Below are 14466 nucleotides of genomic sequence, written 5' to 3'. Positions count from 1 at the left end.
CAGAGGAAGTGCTTTTACACATATGCGTCTCCTGCTTTTGCCTTCTTTTTATGAAGTCACCAGGATTCGACCATGAGGGCTCCGCCCTGGTGACGACGTCTAATTCTAATGACCTCACCTCTAAGCACCATAGTCAGGTTAAGTTTTCATCCTCTTAATACCTCACAATGGATATTAAATGTCAGCACAGGAAATCTTAGCTGGTGCCCGCTCCATACCATAGCAGCGCATATAAATTACAGGCTTGCTATGGGGACCGAGGACACATGTGTGTGAAAGCATTTATAAATTATAAAACGGTATGCCTGTGGGTGACTATCAGGCCGTAGGAGGATGTTAAAACTTTCCCAAGTGATGTCTTCACACCCACTCTTGTCATCTTCCTTCTGTAATTCTTGGCACCCACATTTTATAGTGGAAGTACCAAAGTTGTGCCCCAAATTCTATCATAATGCATGGGTGGAAATATTCAGCGGGTAGCATTTATAGAAGGCAAGGTTTATTTTTCTCGCTCTGTGTTGTTGTTTCTTTTCTCTTCTTTTAGTTGTTGCTAGATTTATAGAAGGAGAATTCATAGCAGTTGATAAGTCAATTAAATTTCATTTAGTTTACAAAATACCTCCCTTCTAAAGCCTCTACTCACACAAATTGCAGGCTTCTTTCTGAATAAACCGTTTCTTTGGGTGTTTTATTGTTTTTGTGTCCCAAAAGGACAGAGACATTCACTGGTCTTAGAATTTCCATAATTTAAGAGCAATCATTTGCTTTTTCTAATTTGTCCTAATGAGCTCACATTTTTTCTTTATCAGACCCATTTTCTCTGGCAAAAGGTCATCACAGGCAATCATCCATGTCTGCCGAGTATAAATTGTTTTCATAACAATTTTCATTTGCCTTGGAAAACACACCAGGCTGAAAACATGGCCACTTTGCATCTATGACATTGTGAGTCGCATTTCCCCATTTGCTTTGGTGTACAAACTTCTTAGGAAGAATAAGCTATTGAATTAGTCACATTCACTGATGGCAAGACTTCTTCCCTGCCGGAAGGTTCTGCTCTCAAATTCTGCCTTCTGGAACCACACGATTGTCTTGCCTCCTCTCTGTGACTTGCTGATGGCTCCAGGAACATTATTACTCCCTTCCTAAGGACCAGGCCTTGAACTTGGACATCAGTCCCTCTTTCCTATGTATCTCATTGCTAAGGCTGGTAGGGTCCTCACCCACCCTTGGCTTTAGCTCCTGAAACAGTCTTTAATACTTAATTTCCCCAATGCACAAGAAGATATACCATTGATTGATTCATTCATTCAACAAATATTAGTAAACATCTCCTGAGCTCCAGGGACTGGGCACAGAGAGACACAAGAACATATGTCTACCCACAGAGAACTTACTGTCCAAAGATGGAGATGGACTGCTACACAAGACATTGTATCACTTCGTGGAAACTGATCAGACAGCTGGGACAGGGTGTCAGGATGGAGCTTCTGCTCAGAGCTCCAGTCAAACATACAGTGTGGTGGAGGAACAAGACCAGCACTGTCCATTAAGAATGGACCATCTGGCTGGTGATTTAGCTCAGTGGCATAAGTGCCTGTCTGACAAGCGTGAGGTCATGAGTTCGATCCCAGTACCAAAAAAACAACAACAAAACAAAACAAAAATACCTCCCAAACAAAAACAAAAACAAAAAAGAATGGACTGTCCCCAACTTACATGTGATGGGTTGACTTATGATTTTGGACTTTGTGCTGATACAAAAGCTTTCACATTTAGCAGAAAGCATATTTTGAATTTTTACCTTATCCAAAGTGCATGCTTCTGTGGAGGAGAGCATCTGTATAATGTAAATGACAGCGATAAACTGATAACTATTTAAAAATAAAATTTAAAGAATTATGCAATGAGGTCGACTTTTTCTTTTGGTATGTGGCTCCGAATTTTAAGGCACGTAATGGATACATAGATTGCTGACCAGAGAGGACAGCCTGGTTCTGTCACCTCCATCCTCACTGCCAAGCTGTCCCTTTGTCTCCACACCCTTCCAAACCATGAACTCTGCCAACACTCATCTGTGTTCTGCCACGACCGTTTGGTCTTTTTAAGAATGTCAAAACAAGGAAACTATGAAGTAGTTTTCATGGTTGGTTTCTTTTACTCAGGGCAATGTCTTTTTATTTAGCTTTTTTACAGTTTTTATTTTTTATTACCCATGTTTGCAGTACACCATGATTACATTCGTTGTGAGGATTGGTACATGGACATAACTGATCTCAATAATTTTTTTCATCTACTTCCTCTCCTCCCTCCCCTCCATCTCTTGATCCCCTTTCCATTTGAAAAAGATCTCCCTACATTTATTTTGCTCTTTACTTATATTTTTGGGCTCTCTTATAAAAGAAACCATGAGATTTTAAAACTAGTATATCTAATTCATTTCACTTAATATTCTGATCTCCAGGTGAATCTATTTACCTACAAATGACTCAGTGTATGCTTTTTTTGTAACAGAATAGTACTTCGTTGTGTATAAACACCAAATTTTCTTTATCTATTCATCTACTTGGGAATACAGGCTGTTCCCAAGATTTAACTATTATGAATTGTGCTGCTATAAAATGGGTATGCATGTATCACTGTAATATGTCTGAAGACTCTTCTGGAAGATTCCCACAAGAGGAATACCTGGGTCAAGTGGAGTTTCTGGTTTTAGTTTTTTGAGGAATCTCCATATTTATTTCCATAGTGGTCGTATTAGTGTACATCCCACCAACAATGGAGAAGTGCTCCTTTTCTCCTTCAGCGTCACCAGCATTTGTTATTATGTGATTTCTTGATGATGGTCATTTTTTAGGGAGCAAAATGGAATCTCAATGTTGTTTTTTCATTTGCGTTTCTCTGGTGGTCAGTAATATTAAACATTTTTTCATGCTTTTACTGGCCATTTGTAGTTCTTCTGAGAAGTGTCTATACATTTCAGTCCCCCATTTTCTGATTGCATCTTTTATTTTTGGAGGGAGGCTAACTTTTTTGAGTTCTTTATATTTTCTACATGGCCTGTGAGTCAGCACCATTTGCAGACCATGGAGGGAAAGCACCAGGCCTCACAAGGAAGTGATCCATGCCTGGAGACCAGCGCCATGCATGGGCTGCTGCCAGAGTGGGGACAGTCACACCCAAGCCTCTCTCCGTGAGTCAGCGCCACTCACAGACTGCAGAGAGAGCAAACCAGGCCTCACCAGGAGGTGATGCCCACCTGGAAACCATACCACTTTCATTTTTTGTTAGGTTGGGTTTTATTCTTTTGTTTGTTTGTTTGATTATGTGAAATCTGATGGCCTGAGCAGATATTTGAAAAATAGCAAAACATATTATGTTAGCCAATTTGGATTTACTATTAGCTTATTATGAAGTCCTTTATTGCATTCATTGTTTTGTTTTTACTGATTCTATTCCATTCTGTTGTGTTCTGTTTTTACTATGTTCAAAGTTATCTGCAGCTATTTTGAAGACAATAAAAGGCATTATGGTAACTATAGCTGATTTTGTAAGGTTTTGAAGTCCTGTATCACTTATACTGGTTTTTAAAATTGGTTTTATTGTTTTATTTTCCTTGGTTTTATCCTCTTTAAAATATTTATTCTATATGTCAGTGTTCTTTCCGAGGAATGACTGGAAAATGTATTTCTGTTCTGTAGGTTGTCTCTTCACTGTTTGTTGTTTCCTTTGTTGTGCAGAAACTATGTAATATGATATGATCTCATCTGTTGATTCTTGGTACTATTTTTTCTGTCATTGGCATTTTGTTTAGAAAATCCTTGCCTATACCTATGTTATCAAGAGTTTTATCTGCTTTACCTTCTAGCAGATGGTTTCTGTTTTGACATTCAGATCTTTGATCCATTTTTATCCTCTATCCAGTTTGATTTTAGTTCAGCATATAGTGAGATATCTGAGTCTATGTTCAATCTTCTGCATGTGGATTTTCCCACACCGACTGCCCCAGCACCACTTATGAAAAAGGTCATCTTTCCTCCAGTGTATGTTTTTGGCCCTTTTGTCAAAGATCAAGCAGTTGAATGTATCTGGGGTTGTTTCTGCTTTTTCTTCTTCCTCTTCCTCCTTCTCTGTTTGTAATTTTTACTTTAAAGGGGATAAAACCAAGTAAAATAAAACAGAATGAAGCCAATTAAAGCAAAAAAGTTGAGTCATACAGGACTTCAAAACAAGATAATAGGAAATCAACAGTGGTTACCATAATGCCTCTTGTTGTCTTATAACCAGACATAGTAAAAATCAAACAAAACAGAACAGACTAGAATTAATAAAAACAAAATAATGAATGCGATAAAGGATTTCAAAACAAGATAATAGTAAATCCAAAATGGCTACCATAATATATCTTGCTATCTTTGAAATAACTGTCCATGCCATTGAATATAACAAAATCAAGACAGAACAGAATAAAACTCAACCAAATAAAACAATGAAAAAGATACAGGACTTCAAAACAAGATAATAGGGAATTAACAATGCCATCACCTTCAGAAGGAGATCCTCCATAGATACTACATTGTGCATTGTGATCCTCTGAATAGATGATCAGACTCCCGGTTTTAGGCCTGCAAAGTCAGTGACACACTAAACACTACAAGCATTAAGTTGTATTTTACCTCAATAGCTGTAATGTCAGCCTGTTTCCCTGGATCACCTGGTTGCTTACGAGGTGGAGGCAGGGGCATGTTGGCTGTTGTTGTTTCCCAGCCTGCATGCTGGAAGGGGCTGGCATCTATTCTCCCCCTAGCAACCAACCCGCAGGGAGGGCTTGGCTTGTTGCTGGCTTCTTGCTCTCCTCCCTCACAGTCTGCAAATGGTGCCACCTCATAGGAAAAGGCTGGTGTCTGGTTCTCCTCCAGGTTGTAGACATTCTGGAGCAGGTCTCAGCTCCACACCTTCTGGCTCATCTGTGAGGGGATAATCCTGATTTCTGCCTCCTGAGCCATGCCCCACCCACCAGCATGACTGCTAACCAAGCCTAGGAGCTGACAGGGCAGTTTCTTCTATTCTGCTCCATTGAACCATATGTTGCCTGTTTTTATGCTTGTACCATGCTGTTTTTATCTTTGTAGCTTTGTAATATAACTTTGAGTCTAAGGTTGTGATGCCTCCTGCTTTATTCTTGTAACTCAGGTTTGCTTTTGCTATTCTGAGTCACTTTGTGTTATTATCTCTGAAACATTTTTTTTACACCATTGGTGCTGTCTTTTGATTTTTCACTAGTTCCAATTAATTTTAGATTAGCCCTTTTTTTTGTACCAAGGATTGGACTCATGACCTTGTGCTTACCAGGCAGGCACTGCACTGCTGAGTTATATCCTTGGTCCCTAGATCAGCCTTCTTGATTTTTTAGCAGCTGTTGGATCCATTTTTCATGTGTTCTCTCTCTCTCTCTCTTTTCTTCTTCTTCTTCTTCCTCTTCTTCTTCTTCTTCTATCTCACTATGTAGTTCAAGACGGTCTTGAATTCACTTTGTTATATAAGATGGCCTCCAACTCTCAGCAGTCCACCTGCCTCAGCCTCCCAAGTACAGGTTTGCACCGTCATGCCTGGCTCTCATGTTTTCTTGTTGTTTTTAAGGTATCTCTTAATAAGTAATCAACAGTAACAGTCCTGTCTTCTGATTCTAACCCTCTGTTCTCACATTGGTTGCTTCTGCTGCCCATATTCTCAATAGGCGTTTCAATCTCCTAAATTTCTGTTAGTTTGTTTTTTCTTTTTCTTTTTGGTGCCAAGGATTGGACTCACAATCTTACGCTTGCTAGGCAGGCACTTATGCTGCTGAGCTAAATCCCAGTGCTGGTAAGTAATTTGTAATGGTCTTTACTTCTTTCCTACTGTTTTGCATTGCTGTATTTAACTCAGCTAGATTTTTATTAGTGTCTTGTGTAGACTCACTGATCATTTTGTTTATTAGTTTCATTAACTAGTTATATCTTCTTTGAACTGATCTAACTTCTTATTGAGCTTTGTTTTTCTTAAATCTCTTCTGTATCATTCAAATAATTAATCTTTGTGGCTTTTGACAGCCTCCCCCTCAATGTCCTCTGCACTGGCTTTGGAGGAGTTGGGAGTTTGGAGGCATTTTGTTGCCTTGTCTTGTTATATTTCTACCTTTTTTGTTTGTTTGTTTGTGTTTTGTGCTGAGGATTGTGGGTTGATTGTCATAGAAGACTCTGTTGCTAGTATGGAGACTTCTTTAGTTAGGGTCTGTTTTTCAGTGCTGTAGTCTGGGTGTGACTAACTGTAGGCCTTTGCCTCTCTGCCAGAATCTCTGCACCTCGATTTATTTGGGAAGGGAGCTGCAGTATATTTAGCTCAGTACTCCATTATGTAGGAATGAGCCTCATTATTATTAGTGACACTAAGGCAATCTAGATTTTGTCATCCAGAGAAAATCAATTGCTAGCAACAACTATGTCACCTTTGGCTATAGTAATAAAATCAACAACAATAATAGCATCCAATGTAAACTGGACTTTTGATGTATCCTAAGCACCAATAATTTACCCTTCTTAACCATAGAAAAGAAATTCATGATTATAGTATAAACACTGACAAAGCAAACATTGACTTATGGTAAATATTTACTAAATGGAACAACTTTATCTCCACTAACACTAAGATAGTATTTAACAGTAATAGCATATTATTAACTATCTATAATTTCAGAAAACTTAATGTGAGGAATGGGAGAAAGAAAGAAGTAAAATGTGAAATGTTAAGCAATGAAAGAGGAGATAGAGGTAAGGAAAGTGAAATAAAGAATCCTATTAAGGAGTAAAAGAAAATTAATAGAATCAGGTAGAAGAACCAGGAAAGAACAAATAAAAAAAAGGAGAAAAAAGAAAAAGCAGGGAGCAAATTAAAGGAAAAAAATAATAATGGAAAAAATTGAGAGACGAGAGAGAGAGAGAGAGAGAGAGAGAGAGAGAGAGAAAGAGAGAGAGAACAAACAGAAAAGAAGAGACAACTTTAAAAAACCCAATAAAACAAAAAAATGTGTCCAACAAAAATCTTTCCATCTATCCAAATGAGTTGTTCCTTCCAGAGCTGAGTCTTAGAATCCAGCAGTCATGATCCTCTCTGTCCAGCTTTACAGCTTGTAGGTTTCTGAGGTGCAGCCCCTCTAAAGGGACTTCGTTTCTTAAACCCCAGACCATGGTACCTGTCCAAGTGGAGGAATGTTCCCATTCTCACTGGTAAAGCAGTCAGATCCGGGGTCTCCACTGGATGTAGGTAGTGGGGTTGCAGTGCAAGGAGACCACTGAACTCAGTGCCATCACCTTCAGATCCAGTCACCCATGAAAGCAATACCCACTGGGCCTGACCTCCCACCAAAAAGTGCAGGACCCTGTGTTCTTCATAACCTGAACTTCAACTTTCAAGGGATCGATGCCTGGTCCTTACCCTCTCTGTGTCTGGAGGGAAACTACAGTGTAGTTGCTCTGTGGCTCAGTCTTACATAATCAACCCTTTCCCCAAATGGCCCCTGATTAAACTCCCTCTGGTGTTATGGCAGGTGCAGGACTGAATTTCTTTTCCAAATCTATCCTGCCTTGAAGAAGGCATTCTTGGGGTAAAACCTCACACTGGTTTTGCAGCTTACAACAACTGTGACATTTGCTTGGGGCTAGCATTGCTGGCCCCTCCTTTCTATCTCCCTGAAACCTTTTGGGGCTTACCTTCTGTCCCGGGCTATTGGCCTCATCCATGACCAGGTTGGTCAGATGGTCCTTGCTGAGGGAAGCCAAAACACAGAGCATTTGGCAATTTGACGGGGTGTGGAATCCAAGGCATGGAGTTGACTGGGGGCAAATGTGGCCTGGAGCACGTTCTACTGTAGTGTGGCTGTTCTCCTGATGCACTCTCAGTGTGATGTCTTCAAAACACGTATAAGTGGCTGCATTAATCAACACTTTGCTCTTTTTTACTGTTGAGTAGTTTTCCATTGTATGGATGTACAAAGGTCATCCAGTGAAGGACATGTAAATGTTTCCAGATTTTGACTATCATACAGAACGCTGTTACAAACATTTGTATATGGAGTTTAGTGTTAAGATAGGGTGAATGCTATGGTTAGAGCTGCAAGTGGACCTGGTACTATAGATGATGTTTATCTTTGTGAGAGATCACCAAACCTTTCTCCAGAATAGCTGGAGAATGGTCATCATTCTGCAAACCCAGCAGGTATTGATGGGAGTTCCATCCTTCCCCATCCTCACCAGCACTTGGCAAATAAATTTTTATTTTAGCCATTCTATGGAATATAGGAAATGGTACCTAATCATAGTTTTAATTTGCATTTTCCTAATGGCTAGTGAGGTTAAATATCTTTTCATGTGCTTATTTGACATCTTTATGTCCTACTTGGTGAAATATCTGTTCAGGTCCTTTGCTTGCTTTTATTATTGTGTTTTAAGAGTTCTTTAGATATTTTGGATACAAATCCTATGTCAGATACGTAGTTGTTCTGTAAGCACAAGGAAACAGGTGGTGGATGCTTATCTTTTGCCCCAAGCCTTGAGTTGGGACTTTATATGTAATATACATATTCTTTAGTTTAGTTTGAGCAGCACAGTTGACTGGTGTCTAAATGACACCTAAGAATTCTAAATATCAAGAATCTGGCTGAGGTAGCCTGGGACAGTTTAGAAGAAACTTCTGCCTTTGGAGGCCCTGCACCTCCTGTCTGCTGGGATAAAGACTGCAAGGGGGTTTCCCAAGGATGTGGGAGAGAGTGAATGTCAGTGTACGGTCCTGTTCAAGAACCACTTGGAAGGGACCTCAGAAGAAAGGAGAAAGAAGCCGGAGCTGTCATCTAATGCATTGAGACTGGGGAAGGGCAAGTTAGTGGCCTAAACAGAGATCTATCTGCCCTAGTTAGAAGAACTGCAGCTGCAAGAGAGTGGGAACAGCTCCAGAGAACCCACAACAGAAAGGGGAGAGGTCAGATTTAAACAGCTGCTAAATTAGGGAACAGCAAGTCTAGATCTCTACGGACCAGCCACGACAGGACTTTCTGGCTCTCTCACCCTTTCCTCTTCTTTGTGTGCCCTGCCTGGAGAGGTCAGAAATGTTCCTAGCAAATGGTGAGGAGTAAAAATGTCTGCCATAGTCTCTGCTCTGACAGCAGGTTTCCACAGCAAGCAGAATAAAAAAGCCTCAATTTTAAATCTGATTGTTACATGAGGTGGGATGTTTAAATTATTGTTATGATTTACATCTAAAATGTCTCTCTCAAAGCCTGGCGTGTTTGGAGGGTGATTGGATCATGGAGGTGCTGTGCTCATCACACGATTCATCCACTGATGAGTTCAGCAGCTGGAAGGGCCGTGAGGAGGTGGTGTGTGGTTGGCGGTGATTTCGGGGGCATGACCAAGAAGTACAATCTTGTCCCTGCTCCTCCCTTCTCTCTTTGCTTGTAAGCTGCTTCCTGGCTGACATGGGTTGAATAGCTTTCCTCTGTCAAGTGTCTCTGCCATGCTCTCTCTACTGTGAAGCTAGTTGACCGTGAACTGAAACCACAAATCAAAATAAAGCTCAACTCCTTTAAATTGTGGGTATCAGGTATTTTGTTCTAGCCTCAGGAACATGGCTAAGACAATTACTGACTTTAAGTCATTTTAGTGTGAGTGTAAAACTCTTTGTACTTCTCACCTGCTTAATGTCACGGTTTTCCTAATGAATCTCCTGCTTTTATACATCCATCATTGTTCTGTTATTCATCTTCTTAGTAATTTGGGATACAGTTTCTTGAATCTCAACTCTGACCACACCACATTCCTTCTCAAAAAAGAAGTTGGGGCTCAGTTGGAGGAGACTCATCACCGAGAGTTCGCTTTTGGAGTGTACAGCCCTCACTGTGGATTTTTCCCTTCCTGTATGCTTCTTACCTGCTGTGGGTTGAGCAGCTTTGCTTTGCTTTGCCCTTCTACCATGCTAATTACATCCTGGAGTCAGCCAACCATGTACTGAACTCTTTGAAACCATAAGCCAAATAAACCTCGCATCTTTAAATTGTGGGTGTTAGATATTTTGTTCCAGTGACAGGAAAGTGACTAACACTATATGGACAGGAAAGTGACTAACACTATCTGGGCATAGAATATATTAGTCACAGTTCCTGTCCTCATGAAGTTTGCAATTTGTTAAATGAGAGGTGAGCAAAAATAATCATAGTAAAGTGTGAGAATGTCATGGTAAAGGACCTCCCAAGGGCTTTGGATGTACATAGCAAAGGAAATGTTTAAAGCTTCACAATTTGGGTATCTAGCATTCTATAATCAAATGTAGAACCATGTACAGACTTGGAAAGAAACCAAATACTGGATGGTTCCAAATACTAAGAGACATAGAAATGGCATTATTAGGTAGGAATATAATAAAGAAGGTATATATAAGAAAAGAACTGCACTGACTAATGATAAATGGGCAAAATAGAATTTCATTAATCAATGATCCAGACTCCATCAGGCTTCACAGGTGGGTACGGCAATCAAGGGATGCAAGCCAGGCCCTGTGCGTGGCATCACAAACACCCCTGGGTCAAGGCATGGCTCTTCTACCTGCACTGAGTGATCCAAGACAAGTTCTTAATTCCTGCTATCCTGTTTCTTCATCAGTGAATCTGGTTGCTCATTTTTCATCTCAAAGGTATTTTTGAGGGGATTAATTGGAATAGTAGGTAACGACTTATGTAGGTAAGACATAATAAGTACATTGGACTGACCGATAAGGGCTCTGTTCCTTCTCTTCTTCACCACTAGCATTTCATCCCCCATATAGAAAGTGTTAGGGTTTGCACCTAAAATGTCCCCTGAAAGTGTCATGTGTTTGGAGAGTGACTGGATTATAGGGGCATTACTTTCATCAGTGGATTCACTCAGTGATGAGTTCAGTAAATAAATGTGCTTTTAGGAGGGGGAGCCTGTTTGGAGTTGTGTGGGAATGACCTGGAAAGCTGTAATATTGTCCCTGGCTCCTCCTTTCTTTCTCTAGTTCCTGTGCACCATGAGCTGAGAACCTTTTCCTTTGCCACATAACGCTACCATATTGCTCCTGATTGAAGTCAGCCAACTATGGACAAAAACTATGGACAAAACATCTTTCTAAGTTGTGCGTGCTACTTATTTTGTTCCCAAAATAATGAAAAATAGCTAAGACAAAAGAGAGAAACTACAAGTGATCACCTGTTACACTGGGCCCTTGATGGACTGTCTTGTAGCATGGCATCAACAGATCCTATGGACTTGGGTCCTTTGCTTTTTCCTCTTACCTTCTATTATTTGATTGTGTAGGATCTAGTATGGTTCTCAGTGGCTCTCCTGTGCACCTTTTCCAGGAAATGTACCCCCATCCATATGATCACCACAGGAGTTACCCTTTTGGTGCAACTTCTATCTCCTTATTTATAGAGGTGAGGCCTATCTGAAAATAGCCATTGATGGCTTTCTTAATGTATTCATTAATTTCCTCATAGCTGAGACACAATACCCAACTCCCACAATTTAAAAGAGAGGTTTAATTTGCTTATGGCTTAGGTCCATGAGGTAGAAAGGCAGAACCAGAAAGTGCACGGTGGAGCAAGGCTGTTTAATGCTTGGTGAGTTGGTGGGGCTGGAATTAGACATATGCTTTAATGTCACATCTCCAAGATTCATTCCCACACACCTGTAAGTATGTCCCACCATCCTCTGAGGTGGATTCCAAACTCAATCCAGCTGAAATGCCACCCTAATTGCCACACTTAGGAATTTTAGACTTAGAATCAGGAGTGCCAGATTTGTCTCTTTCTGGGAATGGCTGGGGCTCTCATGTCTAAACTCTAAGGCTCTTGACAGCTGTATTTCCCGCTGTAGAGGGAGAAATCTTGGCCACACAAAAGTGAAAGAATTCATTTGTTATGTGATAGGGAGAAATTAAAGAGAGGTCTGACAACATTCAAGTCCTTGGATTTGATTATTCCTCACATTTTTTGAGATGTCCCAACGTTCTCATAATCAATTCCCTGTGTTAGCTTGAGTAGATGTTATCTGTCACTTGCAGCCCAAAGAGTTCTGACTACTGAAAGCATGTTCTTGTTACACGCATCTGTCCTGTCTTCCCACCTTGACTGTGAGCCTCTCAGGGCTACATACGACCCTTTACTCTGTTTCTGCTCACAGGGCCCAGAATAGTGCCTGGCCCTGCAGCTGCCTCAGACAGATGTGTAGCTGACAATGAGGCTCAATCAAACACTCTGCTCATGGAGGGTTTCTATATATTCCACACATGATGTCACAGGACCATTTTAAATCTATACTCAATATTCTGGTTTAAATATGCTAAAAATGTTCTGTCGCAAGGACCACAGACCCTTTCAGAAAAGAGCTTCTGGTAGGTATTTTGTATTTAGCACGGTAGAGTTTGAGAATGTGTTGCTAGGAGAATTGTACTTAAAATGAAGCAGTGTCAGCACCTGTCCCTCTCCACCCTAGGTCATCCTGAACCTCTCCTGCACCACTGAGCAACCTGTTTTTCAAAGAGATCACTGAAACCACAATCAACTTCTTTGAGACTTAGTATATAGGGGGTTTCAATATTACTTAAAATCTTTCACATACATTTTTCTATTGAGTCCTTGTGAGGGTATAAAAACCTCAAGGCAGATGTTTTATTTTTCATATAAAACCTAACCTGGGCTGGGTTTTCTAGTAAACATTTGGACCCAGAGCCTGCCACTGTTTAGTACATTTCTTCTATGAACTTGGGCCTGAGGCCTCTCTCATGTGCTGTCTGTTTTAGTTTAGGAACCCCATGACCCAGGATTTGTGGTCCCCATTTAATAGATGAGCAATAAGCACACACACAGAGGTCAAATAATTTGTGCTAGATCATTCAGTTGCTCAAGGTCTGTGATAGAATTTTTTTGGGGGTCTTTTTTGAGACAGGGTCTTGCTATGCACTTCAGGTTGGTCTTGATCTCATATTGTAACCCAGTCTGGTCTCAAATTCACAGTGATCCTCCCACCTCAGCTTCTCAAGTGCTGGGACTACAGGCATGCACCACCATGTTCAGATTTGTGCTAGGATTTAACACTACTTCTTGTTCAGTTCCCATGCAACATAGGTAATAATGTGTGATGAACTGAAGACTCTCATGGATGAGATGTTCTTTCAAAAAGGAGAAAGTAGGAAGTATTCCTTCAAGTTGAGGAAAAATTAGTCTGAGTTTTCTCTTCCTGATTCTAGGGCTGCGACTTGGGTAAGATGAGTGGGAAAAGTGTAAGGAAGTGTTGAAAGACTCAGTAATTAAGATAAACGATATTTTAATGCAGCAATTTAAGAAAAGTAAATAAACAAGATATCAATATTTAAATTAAAGACAGAATTTGATGACATAGCCAGGATTTGGGTGATATGAGTAAAGGCGGGTTTGGACCATGAAAGGTAGGAGGAAGACACTGTCTGGAGTTCATCAGAAGCCATTTGTCTTTGTCCTTGACTGGTGGACAGACCACTGTCTCCCCCTACTTTGCAGTGAAGTGTGTCCATATGACCCCGTGCTAGTCATTGGAAAACCAGTGAAATTGATGTGAGCCACTCAGACTTGGCTATAAAAACACCCAACATTCAACTTTTCATTCTGTTTCCCCCTCCTGGCTTGATACAGATGAGCATGGTGATCCTAGAAGAAAGACTAAAAATGATAGGCTCAGCAAATGGAAAGAATTTGGAAAATGACATCACTAGCAGGGAAGGATGACACTCTTCTCAGATTAAGGCCCCTCCCCCATTTAAGGAAATATAAAACCCTTACATTGTTAACCACTAAAGTTTTGGAGGTTTTGTGTTTCAGCAGTGCACATTACTTTAGCACAGAATTTGTTACAAGAAGTGGGGTGTTAATATTGCAAAAACCCAAAATATGTGATATGGCTTACTGATCAGGTGATATATAGTAAGGAAACTGGTTTTAGAATGACTTAGTCTGTTTCCTGTTGCTAACAATATCACAGACTTGGTAAATTATAAAGTTTCGTTGGGCTGATAGTTCTTGTTCAGGGTCAAGCAGCTTCCTCTGGTGATGACCTTTTGCTGGCCAGATCCTGAGATATCACATGGTGAGAGACAGTGAGTGTATGAGACACCAAACTGGCTTTTATAGCAGAACTGTTCTTGAGACAGTGCATTAACCCATGAGCTAATTAACCCATTAATTGCATGAGTAGATCAATCTCCAATCTACTAATGAGGGCAGACCACTAATCACCTCTTAAAGGTCCTGTCTAGTTCCATCTCTTAATATCTTATAAGGGAAATTAAATTTCAACATGAATTTGGGAAGGAACAAACTGTATTTACACTATCAGATGGAGCCTGGAGATGGGAGAACCCAACATACACAAGAGTAAAACATTTGGT

Source organism: Cavia porcellus, unplaced genomic scaffold (assembly GCF_034190915.1).
Source record: "Cavia porcellus strain 051 isolate PalLab524CR breed Dunkin Hartley unplaced genomic scaffold, mCavPor4.1 scaffold_25, whole genome shotgun sequence".
In the NCBI taxonomy this organism is placed as follows: Eukaryota; Metazoa; Chordata; class Mammalia; order Rodentia; family Caviidae; genus Cavia; species Cavia porcellus.
This window is presented reverse-complemented; position numbering follows the sequence as displayed.